This window comes from Pseudorca crassidens, chromosome 5 (assembly GCF_039906515.1).
Source record: "Pseudorca crassidens isolate mPseCra1 chromosome 5, mPseCra1.hap1, whole genome shotgun sequence".
Lineage (NCBI taxonomy): Eukaryota > Metazoa > Chordata > Mammalia > Artiodactyla > Delphinidae > Pseudorca > Pseudorca crassidens.
In genome coordinates this window covers 9,435,547-9,451,359 of record NC_090300.1, presented here as the reverse complement: position 1 = coordinate 9,451,359, position 15,813 = coordinate 9,435,547, and the positions used below count along the sequence as shown (strand labels likewise).

Here is a 15,813-nt window from a genome sequence, read left to right as displayed (position 1 = left end):
CATTGAGTCCACCATCGCCCCAGATTGCCGGCATTCTGATTAAAAGCAACTTTCTACCAACATTTGCCTCTCTCCAGGGTACTGATCTTCCAGCGGCAAGCAGCCAGGCCTGAGTTCGGTAACAACCTCACCTTGCTATTGGGAAGACAGATTTGAACTTTGCCTCTTGTTTCCTTGCAATAAAGCTTTCTCCTCCCCGCGAAGCCCGTTGATTCCCTATCTGCTCTTTGTGTCACACGAGGTCAAACAAAGTCTACTCAGTTTTGTAGCACCTGTGCTTTTTCCTTTCTAAATTCATACTCAGTGACTCAGCCAAAACAACACCGATAAAACACAAACCTGATGATCATATTATTCTCCTGCTCAACGCAATCGATGCTGTAAAAGAGACGTCACCGGAGAATGGCAGTAGACGTTGCAAAATCGGCAGCAGCTTTAACGTCCTCAGCCCAGCCACACTAGGGGAGCCATGACGGGGAAGGTCCCGCTATGTTCTGAGCTTAATTGATAAGGTGATTCTGGAAACTGCATTAGATAAAGAGGAGACTGGAACCCTAGTTAAGTGCAGTCTCTAGCAATTCGTCCCTGTCGTACCAGAGAAAGAACAAGGGATGCGATTATTTCATGTATGTGGAGTCAGCACCCTGCTCTGGACACCAGCCTGGCATCTGTCTTCCGTGCATGATGATAAGAAGTAGGATGCAATGGTATGTGTAACTTGACTAAAAGCCCATCAGAATTAGCATTGTAGGTATTCAAGAGCCTGTTAGCAAAACATTTGCACATATTTCAGTGTAAGGGAAAAGTATTTTAGAAGGCAACAAAGAGTACATCAGAAATACAGCATGGGGATGGGGCTTCCCTGGTGGCGCAGTGGTTGAGAGTCCGCCTGTCGATGCAGGGGACACGCGTTCGTGCCCCGGTCCGGGAAGATCCCACATGCCGCGGAGCGGCTGGGCCCGTGAGCCATGGCCGCTGAGCCTGCGCGTCCGGAGCCTGTGCTCCGCAACGGGAGAGGCCACAGCAGTGAGAGGCCCGTGTACCGCAAAAAAAAAAAAAGAAAAGAAAGACAGCATGGGGAAGTTTATGTTTGAAAACAAAAGCAATCAGAGATCTCTGACTACTTTGTATTTTAAATTGAGGCCATATCTAGGCACCAGGTCTACCAGGTCTTGTGTTACAAACAGAGGAACAATGGCTAAAATGGGGCTGATTGTTATTCAAATGAAAAACATCTCAACTCTTTACTGAAGAGTCCACCTTCTGCCAATTTTTAAAACCTCTTCCCTTCTCCCCAACCTCCTGGGTCCCTTCCTAGTGGCACTTTTCAGTGAACAGACATGAGATTGGGGTGAGACTTTTTCTACTTTCCTTAGCGGGAAACTTTGTGTTAACAAAGTTCCATTTTATACGAAAAAGCCAGTAATTAGTCTCACGCAAAGCAGTCATTGAGGGCAAAATTGGATTCAGGCTCCCCCTATGCCAGGGCATTTTTCTTTCGGTACCCAGGGCTGTCTTTCAGCATCAGATTGCACAGAATGGCAAGCAAAGTATTTTCATCTCCGACCACCGGGTTTTCATTTGAATGCCCTTAGTCTATCTGATTGCGTGTTTCAGTTTTGCCCAATATGCTGAAACCTGATTCATACACCAACAGGAACACGGGTGGCTGTGATAGAATGCCTGTCAGTGCACTTCACCCTAACCGTGTCACAGAAGGAGGCAGTTTTCCACAAAGGGATCACGAGGCAGAACTGGCAAAGGGGCTCTAAGTTGCAAACTGCTAACGGGTGTCATTACTATGCAAATCCTTTGGTTGAACTCATCACAAACTAAATACAGTAGGTAAGCAAGTCTATGTGCCCATGTGCTGTGCACATGTGTGTATACACACACACACACACACACACACACATACACACACACATACACAACCACACACTCATTCCTTATTTTCTGAAGCAGTAAATGCCTAGCATGGGTTAACCATTAAGCAATGGAAAGCAATCGTTTATTTATTAAAAACCTGCATTACTTACCGTGATATTAATAAGGGCTCTGCAAAAGCACAGCTTGGAAAGGGGAACTCCTTGCTGCAAATACTGGGTGGCTTTTTCCCCCTGATAATTATGCATCTGCTGTCTAAGATTAATCAAGGAAGTTAATGATGCAAAAAATTACATTTATAATCCAGTCTGAATACAGCTGTACTGCAAGCTAAGTTTGCAGTCCTATTAAAGTAAATGGAATTAATGGGCTGTCGCTGGCAATCTTTATATCTATCAGTTACTAATTAACATTCTTCTGCAAAGAATAGTTTGTGGTGGGGAAAAAATAAAACGTACCTGAGTGGGAGCTATGGTCAAAGCTTAAGACGGGCCGAGCAGTGGCTACTAGAGATGATTGTGCAAGGTGTTCACAATGCAGGAATGCAGTGAGCAAGAGAACACCCATGTGCCCTGCCATCAGTTTTAAAAAAGGTGTGTGTGTGTGTGTGTGTGTAAATTGTTTGTCTTGCACAGCAGCAAAGGATCACCACTAAGGATGACCTTTAAGTGGAAAATGTCGCCTCCGGCTAATAATGCAGGGGCCCCGAGAGCTGTAAAAAGGGAGAATTAAATGAGCTAAGTTCGAAAAATGAAAGCAGCTCATTATCCTTGGAGATACTCAAGCACATTTGCTGTTCTCATCACAAAAAGCTCCCATTTGATTACTAATTTTATGTCTTCTGTTCTTGTATGAGTTTGAAGTGTCCCTTCCAACCCTTTACCGCTGTGTGTGGGTGTGCTAGTGTGTGTGTGTGTGTGTGTGTGTGTGTGTGTGTGTGTGTGTGTTTGGTCCTTAGCACACAAGGGGAGATACATTATTATTCTTCTGGATTTTAATTCTTTTTTTTTTTTGCTTTTATTTCCTTAGCCAGAAGCTTGTGCTTTGTCGTTTTACGGTCCAGAAGAGGCCAGTTTGCTAATAAAGGATACCATTTCTTTAAAAGGAGACACTGAGAGTTTCCACTCATTTTTTATTACTCACAAATTGAGCCTCTGATGCAATGAAATCCCCCTTAGGTCTTTTCATAGATTAAAGATGAATCATTTTAATAGGAGAAAAGTGATGGAGGAGGAAGGCATTCAAAAAGAATGCTTTAAAAAGAAAACAAGGTCAAGGGCATTTGCCTTCCAATTTGCAACATCCCAAATTTGTCTTGACACCAAACAATTAACATTAGTTTGAGAGATCATTAGTTTGTAAACTTCCCAGATTTGCGGGACTTGCTTTTTTCAGATAGGTTCATATTGACCCTCACCCAGCAGAAGAAAGGCACATTTTAAAATCTGAATTAGAGTTGAGTTACAATATTGTGTTAGTTTCAGGTATACAGCAAAATGACTTGGTTATACATATATATGTACACATCTATATTCTTTTTTATTCTTTTCCACTATGTTAATTACAAGATATTGAATATAGTTTCCTGTGCTGTACAGTAAACCCTTATGATCCAACAATCTGACACCTGACATATATTCAGAAAAGATGAAAAGATAATTTGAAAAGATACAGGGACCCCAATGTTCATAGCAGCACTATTTACAACAGCCAAGACCTGGAAGCAGCCTAAGTGTCCATCAACAGAGGAATGGCTAAAGAAGATCTGTAGGGGCTTCCCTTGTGGCACAGTGCTTAGAATCCACCTGCCAATGAAGGGGACACAAGTTCGAGCCCTGGTCCCGGAAGATCCCACATGCCGCGGAGCAACGAAGTCCGTGTGCCACAACTACTGAGCCTGCGCTCTAGAGCCCATGAGCCACAACTACTGAAGCCTGCGCGCCTAGAGCCTGTGCTCCGCAACAAGAGAAACCACCACAAGAGTAACTCCTGTTCGCCGCAACTAGAGAAAGCCAGCAGACAGCCATGAAGACCCAACGCAGCCAAAAAAGAAAAGAAAAGAAAAGAAAAAGATGTGGAAAGGCACATTTTTAAGAAGTCAAGTGATGGAAGAAATTGAGTCCTAGATTTTGAGTGAAAAGGTCAAGGCTGAAATTGTAGCTTTGTTTTTCAGTAAGCCGAAGGTCTTGAAGCTAGATTTCCCATCTACCCAAAGGAGGTAACAAACAGCACACACCCTTCCTTTCTCCTGAGGAGGTATTGAGATGTTCTCGACTTCATGTGAGATTACAGACAGGAGAGGGTTCATGCATGTTGAATGACTTCTCTGTGTTGAATTCAGTCCATCTGTATAGCTACTGAGAGACAAATGTATGATCAGTGCAGGCCCAGTAGATCAGGATCCCTGGGCTGGGACCAGGGGAGGGGTCAGCCTCTGAGGTCCTCAGGACACCTGTGGCCTCAGGGTCCAGGAGGGCAGCCTGGGTCCCTCCCAGTGCCCTGCGCACTGCTTGCTGTAGGAGATTAGGCACCAGTGAGGCTCACATTTGATTTGAGTCGACCGCGCACATAGAACATGGGGTGTGTTTAGAGCGCTGGGCTACCACCGTCCACCATAGACGCTGCCTGCGTTGCCCGTGTGGTCCTGTGTGGGTCTCCCCTCTGTGTTCTGACCTTCCAGCTCTGCAGCACCAACAGGGGTGAGCAGCAACCTTGAACCTGTGCACCCTTACCACAAACACCTGGGAAGGCCACCCACCCCTCACGGCAGCCTCCTCTGCCTTCCGAGGTGACTTTCCAGGCTGTTTCTGCTGGTCACTGCCCTCTCCGGTCCCCCACCTCCTGCTGTCCGCACAGTCTACCTTCCCGCCTGATGACGGTGGATACCTGTTCCTGAATGTAACTGCTTTCCCCTCCTCTTCCCTTAGGCCTCTACCCTCAGGGCTGGCAGCCTTGTGGCAGGCAGGGATGTGGTCCCCATAGAAAGAGATCACATTCTACAAAGGTACTGATTACCCCCTGAGTTGCTCAGAACACAGTGGAAAAGATTCTGCATTTATGCTAGAAAATTTCAAATAGCATATTTCATGTCACCCCAAAACAATGATCCTTCACACTTTCTTGCAAACTCAGGAAGACATGCAATTTCTGTTCATCATCAAGGGGGAAGGACAGTAAGGACCTTGGAGAGGGTTTTGGGGGCCAATCTTCCCCCAGAAGGGAATGGCTAAGGCAACTCACTGGTAACAAGGCCACAGCCCTTAGATGAATGGCGTTTGGGAAAAGCAGAAGCAGGATCTCTTCTGTTTCAACACAAACCAGCTCTGGAGAGCCCTGGCATTGTAGCAACAAAGCCGTTCCCTCCTTCCAGTGGGAGATACAAAATCAACCAGGAATGGTGCGTTGGACAATAAAGAACAGGACAAGATGGTGTCTGGATGTTACAAAGAAGCTTCACCTGCATTTGACCGGACAATAAATAAATACATAAGTAGCTCTTGTCCACCCATTATTCTAATTTTTCTCCAAATAGATCACTGTATCTCATACAGGCCCATGAATTTTGTAACATTCTGTAATCAGCTTGTTTTATAGACAGGAGCCCCATCAAGTAAAATTTGCCCAGGCTTTGCCTATGCTAAGGGGCAAGTTTGTGGGGTGTCATGTTATGTTTGTTGCCGTTGTTTTATTTTAAAAATACACATATATATACACATACACATACAGTCAACTTAATTCTATGCTGAATTCAATCCATCTATATAGCTCAAGAGGCCTTAGTTTACATTTCTCTTGAACATAATTATTATTTTGCTTTTTAATGTAAAATAAATGTTGTAGTTTGCCAAATCCTCACTTGACTTGTTGACGGCTATAATGCCTCTTACAGCCAAGGCTCATTTTAACTAAGACTCATGTCTTTAAACTAATTCATCTGTTCTTTCAGAATGATTTATGTGGTTGCTCCAAGCAAACTGCAATGGTAAAGGGAAATCATGGTTTAAAAATCTGGCCCCCAAATGAAAATGTTTATTCGCCTTTCTTTTCCAACTTGTCACTGAGAAAAAGTAATGACCAAATAATGTTCTTAACTAGGACTACCATTCTTTTATAGTTAGAGGCAGTATAGTCTGTTTTTGAGAACATTTTATTTACATTTTATTCCCTCTCATCAGAGCTCTGGTCTTCATTGGCTGTGTGATCTTGGTTCCCAGTTTCCTCATCTGTACATAAAGACAACACAGCACACACTCTACTCAGTTGTTGCAAGGATCCAGACAAAAAAAGGAGGTCAAGAAATTAAGTATAGTACCTGGAGCCTAGAATCTTTTATTTTATTTTATTTTATTTATTTATTTTTGGATGTGGACCATTTTTTTTAAGTCTTTATTGAATTTGTTACCATATCGCTTCTGTCTTATGTTTTGATTTTTTGGCCGCGAGGCATGTGGGATCTCAGCTCCCCAACCAGGGATCGAACCTGCACCCCCTGCACTGGAAGGCGAAGTCTTAACCACGGGACCCCCAGGGAAGTCCCAAGCCTAGAATCTATTTAATAAATACAAGTTCCTATTATTTTATCATAGACCATAAAATAGTGTTTTGCCTTCATAAAACTTTTATAACATATTAATCACAAATTCCAAGAAGAAAGTGACTTTGCACGTGATTCTTAAAATATCGCTACAGTAGATGGTATGACTGCAAGTACCACAGCCATTTTGCTTTGCCTCTTTTTGTAACGCACAGCCCCATGATCCTAATTTTAAACCGTTTTTCTCCATTCAGAGTGTCATGACGATCTGAGCTGCACATTCTCCTTCCTGCAAAAGTAAAGCAGTACAACTTTGACAAAGATTAGCACTGAATTATGCATGTCAATGGGTTTGTAGAGAGTAGCTGAAATATGTTAAAATCATCAGGGTGCATTGAGAAAAGGGAGGAAGAGCCCTACGGTGTTTGTTTGCTATTTAGTTTGTTTTTTTCAGAGACAAAAATGGACCGAACCATGCATCTCGTCAAGATGGAGGATTCAGTTTGGTTTCTTATTCCCATTTCACGTGCAACCAATCAACATTCTTTCTTTTATGAAAACCAACAGCTCTATTTTAAGAGATGCCTCTGTTCATAAAAATTGCTTTCTATTGTCATCACAACCCAGTTTTGAAAATTACAGTTTGGGTTGCCTTTGGAGATTCCCAGCTTGGCCAAAAACCTTAGAAAGGAGCCCAGCTTTTCCTTGTAGGGAGGATTACCCTGTCATATATCTGCTCTCTGGGTGACCTACAAAATTAGTCCAATATGAAAAATTGGCATTAAAGGAAGTAATTCTTTTTTTTTTTCATTTCAAAAAGTGCTGCAATAAAAATGACAATGCTACTTTCTAGTCAGACAGATACCTACAAGAGATGAAAAAAATACATGACCGGAATTGGAAAAGTTTTAGCTTATTTTAAAATAACACAAATCTGGGAAATACTCATACTCTGAGGCCGCGTAATGACTACTGGCAAGAATTAAATTGGTGGAAATCCAAGCAGCTGGGAAAACGTTGGCTCAACCACTGCCAGGGAAACCTTGAGTCCCTACTCAGAACTCAGGAAGGAAACCATAACTCCCCAGCTCTCGCCCAGCAGCCTCAGAGGACCCAGTCGAGTCTCATGCAGGGTTTTAGTGCTGAGCATTCCCGGAAAACCATGAGCCAGCTGGGTTCTGAATCCGGGAAGGTGAGGAAAGAACATCTTATTTCCACTAGAATCCGCTCTTTAGTCTCCAGACTATTTCCTATTTCTGAGTTGAAGGCAAGTTTGAATGCATTAAAAGGGAGAGGTAAAAACCCTCAGAGTGACCTGCCAAACCCACCTGATTCCCACCGCCAAACATGTAGGCTTGGAAAGGAAGGATTAAGATTCCTTAAAAATTACACTTTGCAGGCATTTATTCACTCATGAATATTTTCATGATGTACCTCTTGCCTGTCTCTCAAAGACTTTCTTTGATCCAGCTTTAAGGATGAATACGTTAAAATTATAATGTAACGAGATAGAACAAAATTGATTAAAAAATTTTTTGATTGTAGACCCCAATAGTCAAATAAAGTAATACACATATAATCTAATTAGCTTTATAAATAAAAAGTAAAGAAAATGTTTCCTAATGATTCCAAATTCAGAGTAAGAGAGGATTTCCCTGGTGATCCAGTGGCTAAGACTCTGCACTCCCAATGCAGGGGACACGAGTTCGATCCCTTGTCCCGGAACTAAGATTCCGCACGCTGCACGGCACCGCCAAGAGAAAAAAAACAAAAAAAGACAAAAAAAAAAAAAAACAAATTCAGGGTGAGAGATCTTTCTAAGTCTTCCCAAGGTCCACATTCTTGCAGATGCAGGTGTATTACGTGTTTTTGTCCTTTCTGTTGAGAGTCAGAAGAGGAAATGACCCAAACGAGGAACAAGCAGGAAGGACTACATGAAAATTAGTAGAGCTTCTAAACCAGCTATGGTAAAGCTTTCAGGACTTCAGGGACGAAGTCATCCACTGAATCGTTTTCTGAAGCTAGGCCTCTTAAACAAGAATACTTAGCAACATTGCTCTCTTCCTTCACGGATGGCTGTAAGAGCACACATGTATTCAGGACATTTGAACAATGTAAGAGAGCAATGTTACCTGAGGGCATTAGGAGAAAAAGTCTTGACCCCAAATTTAGCACATCGTGTTTGTTTATCAGGGCTTCTTAGCTGTGCAAATCACAAACAACAGAAGAGATACAGAGGAAACCAAAATACAAAAAAAAAAAGGTTAAAAAGAGCTGCCGTGGGCAATGCACAGTAGTCTGAGGCAGACGTGGTTTTCCCATGAAACAACACATCAGAATGCGTGTCGATGGAGCAAGCGCCACCCCTGAAGTGTCTACGGCTTTGAAGCCGGAAGAAAAGATCGATTAACGCAACACTGTTCCAGCCAGTTACACAGAGAGGTCTGCTTGCCATCTAACCGCTTTTGAATCAAGCCACGATACTGGGAGATTTTGCTATATACTATGAATATATCTGCTTTAACGAGTTTATTTTAAATTTTGTTGTGCAGACAACAAGCAGAGCGGACCAAACATGTCAAGTGTTTTCTCGGCGAATCTATCCTGCAACAAGGAGGGGGTATATAAATAATCCTTTTGTCTGCGATTTACGAGACAACATTGAGCCATGACCTGAAAGACCACTCTTCCCCCCACCTGGAGGCTTTTCTCCCGTTCAGCCCTTTTTAGGCTGCGTATGAGGCTTCGGCAGGACAGGCTGCTACCGTCAGACGTTCAGAAAGCACGTGAGGTGGCAGTGCATTTGGAGGGCCTGGGCCTGGGACGAGGCTGATACAAAAGCTCTTCACTCTGACACCAGGGCTTCAAGGGGCATTTCATTGTCAGATGGGACCCGGTTTAATTGCTCATAAGAACAACTCTGCTGCTGGGGGAGTGACAAGAGCTACGGAAGGCTGTGGAGTTCACCAGAGGAAGCGTGAACTGGCAGCAGGGGGCAAAAAAGGAGGATGAATTCCCAGATCTGCCACCAACTGGCTATGCCATCTTGGGCAAGTCGTTTTTATTCATTTCCTAAAGGATACGCTTGGAGAGAAAGGATTTGAGGTGGCTTCAAGGAACGGCCTAGAGAAAAGAAAAAGTCGATAAAAGAAAATGAGACAAGGAAGTTGCTTAGCATCTCCAAGTTTCTGTCTTCTAAGAAAGGCAGGTGAGTTTGTCAGGAGTTAGTCAATTCCATTCCGTGCCTTGGTGATTGGCTACCAGAGTGGGAACAACCTGGGATCTTCATTATACAGATTCCCTGGAACCACTCTGAAAATTCTCCCTTAGTGAGTCTGAGGAGGAATCACAGCATCTGAACAGATAACCAAAAATGGGAGTATTATTATTAAATAACTGTAACAACCATAGCTCAACTTCCCCGATACTTAGCTTGCCAGAGACGACATAAGCAATCTCGTTTCCCATAGGACCTTCTAACTCCATGATTTTATGACTTCATGCACCTTGCCACTCGTATTTTGGCTGGGAAATATTTATTAAGGGCAGGACACTAATTCTTTTCTGAAGAAAATCCCCCAATCAACACTGTCCATTATAATTAACAAACAGTAACTGTTGGGTTACAATGTAGACGATCAGACTAACTGCTCTTTTCCTCGTGATCTGTTCCCAGTCAACTCTGGGGAGAATGAGCCTGTCATACTGGGCAGTATTTCCTCTCTTCCTGCAGACTTACTGAAAGTTGTGGGCTGTCAAAGCCCTTTGCCATGGGCAAGGAGAAGCAAGAGGGGCAGATTTCTTCATCCGGCCCCTGCTGGCCAGGCTTGCTGTGACCTCGAGGTGGAGGTTGATGGCCCTACCATCCCTCCCCACACAGCACTCTATGCAAATCTCCTTCTGATTTCCACGTGTTTCTCTCCAGACCTCTTCTCTTACCAGTTAAGAAAGTTCATTCTTAAAAAAGAAGAAAAACTATATAGCTAACTAGTTTCCAGAATCTAACATGCGATACATAACACAGAGTCACCTAGCTTTTGAAAGTCTACTCATGGATTAAACAGAAAGATGCAAAACTGGAACACACCGTCTTGGCCCACCCTAGACTTGCTTTGATGGTATTGTATTCTGACATCATTTCACTGGTCTCTGACAAAGAAGGGTGGGGAAACCCATCACAATATTTGCTTCCAGGATGTGATCAGATTTTCATCATATTTACGGTGTTTTCTCTGGGAGGACCCTTGGAGAAAGTGTCCTTCTGTGTAGCTTTTTCAGTGCATCCTCTCAATTATCCCACAAAGTAGGTTTTATTATCATCATGACCATTTGACAGATGAGGAAAGTGCAGATTATAAAACTTGAGAAATGTTCGCATAACTACTCAGCTAGTAAATGATGAAACCAGCATTCAAAATCAAGATTTTTCCAAATCCACAAACTTCGTTTTCAAAACTTTAATTGCATTTCTGAAATCGCCTGTATCTCAGTGTCACTCACACAGTACGTACACTTAGGCAAGTGACTACATCTTTTTAGCCTCACTTTGCTCATCTATAAAATAGATGAGCAGCTAAACAAACAGCTAAACAAACTCACAGCTAAACAAACTCAAAAGTACATTCGAGTTTGGATGTATGAGGATTATTAAATCATCGCTCTCATCAGAAATGTGCAATTCTTTCCTCTTCACCACCATCATAGTCTTCGTCACCATCTCCATCACTAAAATCTACTAAGCACCTATTAATAGATTAATAAAATCTCATTCATATATAGTAATCTACTTAAGAGAATTTAATTAATAAAACCTATTAATCACTGTGTAGAGTTTTACTTCTCTTACACACTCTATGAGCTAGTTTCTCAATAGGACCTATTGAGTTTCTCTATTTTAAAGATGGGGTAGGAGATTTAAAGAAATGAAGCAGTTGCCCAAGTCCACATAATTAGTAGGTGATGAAGAAGATAAATCCAAATATGGTGGTCCTTTGACTCATGTAAAAAAATATACTAAGGACAGCCAAGATAAGGAGAGAAAGCTTCCTAATGCTAGAACTTGGTATAAAATAAGTAGACATTCCTGATAAGCAGCAGCGTAAGGGTTTTAAGGATGTATTCTCATCATGTTACTTGAAATAACAGCTTTTCCTTTAAAGCTTCAAATTCACAGAGGTGGATCCTTATTAATTTGGAGCTTATCTAAAATTCAAATTTATATAAGTACATGCTATGAATATGTCTACTTATGGATGTTCCCTCATTTAACCAATACTTACGGAATTCCTAATATGCGCTCCCTCATTTAACCAATACTTATGGAATTCCTAATATGCGCTATTCTAGCCATCAGTGATGAACAAAAAAATAAAAATCCCCATTGTCACAGAGATTACAATTTAGTGGTCGGAGAGACAGTCAATTATAATATGGGGGAAAATCGTAACATTCCTACCCTCGGAGAGCTTATGTCTAGTGGTGGAGAGAAGATATTAAACTAATATGTAACATGATGTCAGATTTTGGTAAGTCCTGGAAAGGAGGCAGGGCACACTGGTGAGGTAATGAAAACTGGTAAATTTTAATTAAAAGTAACCAGTTTGAAGCTGGCTTTCTTAATATGTTCATTTACTGAGTTGATACCATTAGTTTAAACCCTTGGGAAATATATGAAAATTTTACTTACTTCTCATGCTGATTTTTGTCAATTCAAAACAATTCTGCATGAAATACATTAAGTTAATCTCCAAAAGAATGTCGTTAAGGGGGAAAAAAGGCAATGTAATAGCATTTTGCTCTGGGAGATTGAACAATACTGCATGATATGAACTGGACCACAGAGTGTATTCTTTAATGAAAGGAACCAGAGAAAGGAGACATAACAAATCTATTTTCAGATGCAGTTGACACAGACTGTTGCCTCCCCCTAATTTGTAGTGGAGTACATACATCATCTCTGTTGGATCGGATGTGACAAAATTTGGGAAAACAAAATATAAACCATCGTTTTGTGTGAACACTGGAATCAAATTACATGGTCATCAAGCAATTTGAAGTCCTGAGAAATTATCTTTTCATGTATCTTAGTCAAATATCAAAATCTGAATAACTGAGGCATTTGCATTATACCTATTTTACTAATTTATTTGATGAATTAATTTATAGGAAATTTATTCTTTTTTTTTTATTATTTTTGCGGTACGCGGGCCTCTCACTGCTGTGGCCTCTCCCGTTGCGGAGCACAGGCTCCGGACGCGCAGGCTCAGCGGCCATGGCTCACGGGCGCAGCCGCTCCGCGGCATGTGGGATCTTCCCAGACTGGGGCACAAACCTGTGTCCCCTGCATCGGTAGGCAGACTCTCAACCACTGCGCCACCAGGGAAGTCCAGGAAAGTTATTCTTATATACCCTCTCCAATATATTTATTTTGAACAAATCTATGATGTTATTAAAATGGATTTTTTAACCATTAGTTGAAATTGAAACATACTGAAGAAAAAATGTAAAATTCAGTATATTTGTGAGACTTAACAGAAAAGTTATCAATTATCTCTCTGTCACAAGCTGGTATTTAAAGGCAGAGGAAAAAAAAAAGAAATTCATTCATTTTGTTCCCATATCATATGGAAGTGAAATTAAAATAAAATCATTAGAAGTGTAGCAGTTTTTATTTTCTTCCATTATTTTACCTTTATTATTTTATCTTTATTTTACTCTATTTCATGATTATTCGGTTACCTTGAATAAGAGCTAGCTATATATAGCACTTGAATTATATAAAGTCGCATGAGTGTAGGCGTCAGAATGACTAATCTTTAAATTGCAGTAATGTGTAAATGTAGAAAAATGAAACAACACAAAGTAAAGAGGTGGAGCAAAAAAAAAAAAACACTTTAATATATTTACTTGTATTCAGCTATTGAGCCAAATTACTACTTGCAAGCTGTACTGAGTATTAGTTCTGGAGGCCATGATTTCACTGAGGAAACCCGAAATCCCTTCTTAAGTTATTTAGATAATCAATAAATTCATTAAGATTCTGAAAGCTGGAGGTTTTAGCATTGCGTTCTTGTAATGACTCTAGTACACAGAAAATTTACTATGAAGTATAAATATTTCATAAAACTGTACATTATTTCCACCTCTAGCCTCTCATTAATGTATATATTGCATTATTCATAGCATACTGATAAACCTAGTGAATCTATGATCTTATATACTTTGTTAATGTTTTAAACCAGTGATACTGGCAGCTAAAGAAAGCAAATAAAAGGAAAAGATGGCTTTTCTTTTTCATAATAAAAAGAAACCATAAAATCAGCCATAAAGGAAATCCGTGATCTTTAAGTTCTAAATAGCATTGAATGCTACACATCTCTGTTATTTTCGAAGCGTATTTTTAGTATTAAATTTGAGAGGGACTTACCACATTTTAATTATCATTTTCCAGTCAGTATAAAGGTATGACATACTTAGTTCAGAAGGACATAAAGGCTAAGTAATATTCTAGTTTTTCCAATTGCGTAATAACATTTCAGTAAATTGCATGCATGTTATGTGGCTGTGGTGGCTGCTTAAAAGTACACAAGTATCTAGCTAATCAAATTATATGTTAATTAACCAGTATTCTCAAGCCTGACATTTTCCTTCAGTATGATTTCAGGCTTACTCTTTTTTTGGATTGCAAAATTTTTCTTTTAGATTTCATTTTACAGAGAGAAGAGAACTGTCACTTAGAAGAAATGCAATTTAAAATGTGAGTCAAGAGAATGAGTTTAGTCATACATATCAAGGCAACTTGTGTTAATTCTCTGAGGATTTCAATGGGGGCAACCCAGGGTTTTGTTCTTCAGGTCTAATTGTGCTATCAAGAGGCACTTCCCTAAAAATCAAAGCAGATCTCTATTCAAACAGAAACCCACAGACACACACACATATGTACAGAACACTATCACAGCCTTTCTTTAGGTCCCTGTAGATTGTTTCAGGATTTTCATTTTTAAATATCTTTTATTCACCTATTCAATAAATATATGATCAAGCACCTACTTTATATGAGGTATTGTGGTTGCCTAAAAATATAATGGTGAGGGCTTCCCTGGTGGCGCAGTGGTTGAGAGTCCGCCTGCCGACGCAGGGGACACGGGTTCGTGCCCCGGTCCGGGAAGATCCCACATGCCGCGGAGCGGCTGGGCCCGTGAGCCATGGCCGCTGAGCCTGCGCATCCGGAGCCTGTGCTCCGCAACGGGAGAGGCCACAACAGTGAGAGGCCCGCGTACCGGAAAAAAAAAAAAACAAAAAAAAAACCCTCTATCTATCTATATATATATAATGGTGAGCAAGCTAGACTCAGTGGATTCAGAAAATGTCATTGTTTTCTAAGAAAAAAATTCATAAACAATTAGATGATATTATTTTAGTTAAAATGTATCAAGTGCCCACGAAATGCCTGGCTCTGGTGAAAGTGACTGTTATGTATGAACTATTTTAATCATCACAACAATCCTACAAGTTATGTTATATTAATATGTCTTTTACGTAGATGGGAAAGTTGAGGCACAGTAGATTTAAGTGACCTGTCCCAAACTGCATAGCTAGTAGCATGGCTGGTATGGGATTCTAGCTCAGGCAATCTTGGTCCAGAGTCCACTGTCTTAAACACTGCATGACCTTTGGTACCTGACTGTGTGTGTGCACATCCATGGTCCATATTTGTCAAGGAACTTTTTTTTTTTTTTTGCAGTACACGGGCCTCTCACTATTGTGGCCTCTCCCGTTGTGGAGCACAGGCTCCGGACGCGCAGGCTCAGCAGCCATGGCTCACGGGCCCAGCCGCTCCGCGGCATGTGGGGTCTTCCCAGACCGGGGCACGAACCTGTGTCCCCTGCATCGGCAGGCGGACTCTCAACCACTGCGCCACCAGGGAAGCCCACCAAGGAACTTTTGATGCGGAGTTTAAAGAATGTACTTTCTCCAAGTGGTCCAGTTTTCCCTTTCCATTCTCCTGCTGCTTCTTCCCAACATCTCTCGCCACAACACCTAGATTCTAGATTTTAGAGGACTTCAATGGTGAGCCTCAGAGGAAACTGCTTCTTCGTTAAAGGAGGAAATAGACTTTTAAGAAACTCCTGATTGTTTCCACAAATCCAAAATCTCTACTACTGGCTCTGGATCTAAATGGAATCTAACATTTGGTCCTAATGCCTTTGTCCCTGTACTTTCCTATCCTGATCTGTTATTGAACAAGTCACCCACAAAATTCTAAAGAATAATCAGAGGAAATTAAAAGAAACATAGCAGTAAAAATAAAACAATATTGGTCATTACGTTACACTGTACACATACTGACAGAGAAATTTTCACCTGCATTTTTCTTAAACATACTAACAAAT

The 15,813-nt window shown here is 41.2% G+C and overlaps 1 protein-coding gene across 6 annotated transcripts in view; it reads right to left on the bottom strand.

Moving 5' to 3' along the window:
* The window catches only part of ZNF385D (zinc finger protein 385D), a 944,809-nt gene that overhangs the window by 186,283 nt on the left and 742,713 nt on the right, over window positions 1-15,813 (bottom strand). The window lies entirely within an intron of this gene.